Here is a 6,201-nt window from a genome sequence, read left to right on the forward strand (position 1 = left end):
GGCCCATAACCCAGAGGTAGGCAGATTGAAACTATCCTCTGCTATATGCATTTTTTTTGTTAATTAAAGTAATCCAAAACTGGGATTGATATTTTGTCTCTTTTATTTTTACTTAAAGTACAATAACTTTTACCATTTTAATTTGTTTTAATAGTATATTGACAGTATTGTTTTCTTTCAAAAATCCACTTCATTTTCTTTACCCTATTATTAAAATGGTAATTGACAAAAACAAACTACATTGTCACCAGAAGAGCAATACAAAATGTACAAGTGATATATTAAAATCATCTTTCCAGCTTGAATTTCAATGATGCATTGGGTCAACAATTTTGTGAGAAACATCTTCACCCTTAAATAAAGATTTTCTTAATTCCTTACCTGTGTGCTAATTAGATATCACCTTGTTTTCACATTAAACAGACTTCCACATGAGAAAGCAGCAAGGATGCAGTGGCGTTAATGATTCCTGGTGTCAACCTGTATTATTTCAGTAGACATTGAAATGACGATACATCTTGCTGCCTTTCCAATGAAGCAAGTTTAATTTAGTAATAGGTGAAAAACCATCCCTACAAAGGTGTTAATCAGAGACTTGGCTTTGTGGACACTTTTCAGAGAACAAATTTGTTAGCATAAAAATAAAGCCAGAAAATGAAGAGCTGTTTAATCACGCAATTTGATTTTTTTGCCAGCATATTTTTTTTCTCTGCAACCCACTGCTAAATTGTGCTTCCTAGCTGTTTTTATAAAATCACTGAATCAAATCTAACTCTGATTACATCAGAGAAGGCCAGGTACCCTACACCATAACAGGGGGTTTGAAATTTTGACTTGTCTACTTAAAGATCACCAAAATCTGATAACAAGGTCAATTAGGTCCCTGGGTGGGATTGAACCACCAACCTTTTGGTTAATAGCCGTACATACTAACTGATTGCGCCACAGAGACACTTTGCAAATGTACATACTGACAAAGGCTAATAAGCATTCATCTAAAACGTTTCCTAGCAAAACTTTAAAAAGTCAATAATCTGGAGAGTTTTTGTAAGATGTTTCTTCCATCAACCAACGAAGAAACACATTGGTACTTTCCCATGATGAGTGAGTGCTTCAGGATCTCTTGCACTTACATGTGCAGCAGAGTACAGCAATGGAAGCATGCTGGACCCATAACCCAGAGGTAGGCAGATTGAAACTATCCTCTGCTATATGCATTTTTTTGTTTGTTAATTAAAGTAATCCAAAACTGGGATTGATATTTTGGCTCTTTTATTTTTACTTAAAGTACAATAACTTTTACCATTTTAATTTGTTTTAATAGTATATTGACAGTATTGTTTTCTTTCAAAAATCCACTTCATTTTCTTTACCCTATTATTAAAATGGTAATTGACAAAAACAAACTACATTGTCACCAGAAGAGCAATACAAAATGTACAAGAGATATATTAAAATCATCTTTCCAGCTTGAATTTCAATGATGCATTGGGTCAACAATTTTGTGAGAAACATCTTCACCCTTAAATAAAGATTTTCTTAATTCCTTACCTGTGTGCTAATTAGATATCACCTTGTTTTCACATTAAACAGACTTCCACATGAGAAAGCAGCAAGGATGCAGTGGCGTTAATGTTTCCTGGTGTCAACCTGTATTATTTCAGTAGACATTGAAATGAGGATACATCTTGCTGCCTTTCCAATGAAGCAAGTTTAATTTAGTAATAGGTGAAAAACCATCCCTACAAAGGTGTTAATCAGAGACTTGGCTTTGTGGACACTTTTCAGAGAACAAATTTGTTAGCATAAAAATGAAGCCAGAAAATGAAGAGCTGTTTAATCACGCAATTTGATTTTTTTGCCAGCATATTTCTTTTTCTCTGCAACCCACTGCTAAATTGTGCTTCCTAGATGTTTTTATAAAATCACTGAATCAAATCTAACTCTGATTACATCAGAGAAGGCCAGGTACCCTACACCATAACAGAGGGTATGAAATTTGACTTGTCTACTTAAAGATCACCAAAATCTGATAACAAGGTCAATTACGTCCCTGGGTGGGATTGAACCACCAACCTTTTGGTTAATAGCCGTACACACTAACTGATTGCGCCACAGAGACACTTTGCAAAAGTACATACTGACAAATGCTAATAAGCATTCATCTAAAACGTTTCCTAGAAAAACTTAAAAAAGTCAATAATCTGGAGAGTTTTTGTAAGATGTTTCTTCTATCAACCAACGAAGAAACACATTGGTACTTTCCCATGATGATTGAGTGCTTCAGGATCTCTTGCACTTACATGTGCAGCAGAGTACAGCAATGGAAGTATGCTGGGCCCATAACCCAGAGGTAGGCAGATTGAAACTATCCTCTGCTATATGCATTGTTTTGTTTGTTAATTAAAGTAATCCAAAACTGGGATTGATATTTTGGCTCTTTTATTTTTACTTAAAGTACAATAACTTTTACCATTTTAATTTGTTTTAATAGTATATAGACAGTATTGTTTTCTTTCAAAAATCCACTTAATTTTCTTTACCCTATTATTAAAATGGTAATTGACAAAAACAAACTACATTGTCACCAGAAGAGCAATACAAAATGTACAAGTGATATATTAAAATCATCTTTCCAGCTTGAATTTCAATGATGCATTGGGGCAACGATTTTGTGAGAAACATCTTCACCCTTAAATAAAGATTTTCTTAATTCCTTACCTGTGTGCTAATTAGATATCACCTTGTTTTCACATTAAACAGACTTCCACATGAGAAAGCAGCAAGGATGCAGTGGCGTTAATGTTTCCTGGTGTCAACCTGTATTATTTCAGTAGACATTGAAATAAGGATGCATCTTGCTGCCTTTCCAATGAAGCAAGTTTAAATTAGTAATAGGTGAAAAACCATCCTTACAAAGGTGTTAATCAGAGACTTGGCTTTGTGGACACTTTTCAGAGAACACATTTGTTAGCATAAAAATAAAGCCAGAAAATAAAGAGCTGTTTAATCACTCAATTGGATTTTTCTGCCAGCATTTTTTTTTCTCTGCAACCCACTGCTAAATTGTGCTTCCTAGCTGTTTTTATAAAATCACTGAATCAAATCTAACTCTGATTACATCAGAGAAGGCCAGGTACCCTACACCATAACAGGGGGTTTGAAATTTTGACTTGTCTACTTAAAGATCACCAAAATCTGATAACAAGGTCAATTAGGTCCCTGGGTGGGATTGAACCACCAACCTTTTGGTTAATAGCCGTACATACTAACTGATTGCGCCACAGAGACACTTTGCAAATGTACATACTGACAAAGGCTAATAAGCATTCATCTAAAACGTTTCCTAGCAAAACTTTAAAAAGTCAATAATCTGGAGAGTTTTTGTAAGATGTTTCTTCCATCAACCAACGAAGAAACACATTGGTACTTTCCCATGATGAGTGAGTGCTTCAGGATCTCTTGCACTTACATGTGCAGCAGAGTACAGCAATGGAAGCATGCTGGGCCCATAACCCAGAGGTAGGCAGATTGAAACTATCCTCTGCTATATGCATTTTTTTTTGTTAATTAAAGTAATCCAAAACTGGGATTGATATTTTGGCTCTTTTATTTTTACTTGAAGTACAACAACTTTTACCATTTTAATTTGTTTTAATAGTATATTGACAGTATTGTTTTCTTTCAAAAATCCACTTCATTTTCTTTACCCTATTATTAAAATGGTAATTGACAAAAACAAACTACATTGTCACCAGAAGAGCAATACAAAATGTACAAGTGATATATTAAAATCATATTTCCAGCTTGAATTTCAATGATGCATTGGGGCAACGATTTTGTGAGAAACATCTTCACCCTTAAATAAAGATTTTCTTAATTCCTTACCTGTGTGCTAATTAGATATCACCTTGTTTTCATATTAAACAGACTTCCACATGAGAAAGCAGCAAGGATGCAGTGGCGTTAATGTTTCCTGGTGTCAACTTGTATTATTTCAGTAGACATTGAAATGAGGATGCATCTTGCTGCCTTTCCAATGAAGCAAGTTTAAATTAGTAATAGGTGAAAAACCATCCTTACAAAGGTGTTAATCAGAGACTTGGCTTTGTGGACACTTTTCAGAGAACAAATTTGTTAGCATAAAAATAAAGCCAGAAAATGAAGAGCTGTTAAATCACTCAATTGGATTTTTCTGCCAGCATATTTTTTTTCTCTGCAACCCACTGCTAAATTGTGCTTCCTAGCTGTTTTTATAAAATCACTGAATCAAATCTAACTCTGATTACATCAGAGAAGGCCAGGTACCCTACACCGTAACAGGGGGTTTGAAATTTTGACTTGTCTACTTAAAGATCACCAAAATCTGATAACAAGGGAAATTAGGTCCCTGGGTGGGATTGAACCACCAACCTTTTGGTTAATCGCCGTACATACTAACTGTTTGCGCCACAGAGACACTTTGCAAAAGTCCATACTGACAAAGGCTAATAAGCATTCATCTAAAACGTTTCCTAGCAAAACTTTAAAAAGTCAATAATCTGGAGAGTTTTTGTAAGATGTTTCTTCCATCAACCAACGAAGAAACACATTGGTACTTTCCCATGATGAGTGAGTGCTTCAGGATCTCTTGCACTTACATGTGCAGCAGAGTACTGCAATGGAAGCATGCTGGGCCCATAACCCAGAGGTAGGCAGATTGAAACTATCCTCTGCTATATGCATTTTTTTTTGTTAATTAAAGTAATCCAAAACTGGGATTGAAATTTTGTCTCTTTTTTTTTTACTTAAAGTACAATAACTTTTACCATTTTAATTTGTTTTAATAGTATATTGACAGTATTGTTTTCTTTCAAAAATCCACTTAATTTTCTTTACCCTATTATTAAAATGGTAATTGACAAAAACAAACTACATTGTCACCAGAAGAGCAATACAAAATGTACAAGTGATATATTAAATTCATCTTTCCAGCTTGAATTTCAATGATGCATTGGGTCAACAATTTTGTGAGAAACATCTTCACCCTTAAATAAAGATTTTCTTAATTCCTTACCTGTGTGCTAATTAGATATCACCTTGTTTTCACATTAAACAGACTTCCACATGAGAAAGCAGCAAGGATGCAGTGGCGTTAAAGTTTCCTGGTGTCAACTTGTATTATTTCAGTAGACATTGAAATGAGGATGCATCTTGCTGCCTTTCCAATGAAGCAAGTTTAATTTAGTAATAGGTGAAAAACCATCCTTACAAAGGTGTTAATCAGAGACTTGGCTTTGTGGACACTTTTCAGAGAACAAATTTGTTAGCATAAAAATAAAGCCAGAAAATGAAGAGCTGTTTAATCACTCAATTGGATTTTTCTGCCAGCATATTTTTTTTCTCTGCAACCCACTGCTAAATTGTGCTTCCTAGCTGTTTTTTATAAAATCACTGAATCAAATCTAACTCTGATTACATCAGAGAAGGCCAGGTACCCTACACAATAAGAGGGGGTTTGAAATTTTGACTTGTCTACTTAAATATCACCAAAATCTGATCACAAGGTCAATTACGTCCCTGGGTGGGATTGAACCACCAACCTTTTGGTTAATAGCCGAACACACTAACCGATTGCGCCACAGAGACACTTTGCAAAAAGTACATACTGACAAAGGCTAATAAGCATACATCTAGAACGTTTCCTAGAAAAACATTAAAAAATCAATAATCTGGAGAGTTTTTGTAAGATGTTTCTTCCATCAACCAACGAATAAACACATTGGTACTTTCCCATGATGAGTGAGTGCTTCAGGATCTCTTGCACTTACATGTGCAACAGAGTACTGCAATGGAAGCATGCTGGACCCATAACCCAGAGGTAGGCAGATTGAAACTATCCTTTGCTATATGCATTTTTTTTTGTTAATTTAAGTAATCAAAACTGGGATTGATATTTTTGCTCTTTTATTTTTACTTAAAGTACAATAACTTTTACCATTTTAATTTGTTTTAATAGTATATTGACAGTATAGTTTTCTTTCAAAAATCCACTTAATTTTCTTTACCCTATTATTAAAATGGTAATTGACAAAAAAAACTACATTGTCACCAGAAGAGAAATACAAAATGTACAAGTGATATATTAAAATCATCTTTCCAGCTTGAATTTCAATGATCCATTGGGGCAACAATTTTGTGAGAAACATCTTCACCCTTAAA

Source organism: Pseudophryne corroboree, unplaced genomic scaffold (assembly GCF_028390025.1).
Source record: "Pseudophryne corroboree isolate aPseCor3 unplaced genomic scaffold, aPseCor3.hap2 scaffold_138, whole genome shotgun sequence".
NCBI lineage: Eukaryota > Metazoa > Chordata > Amphibia > Anura > Myobatrachidae > Pseudophryne > Pseudophryne corroboree.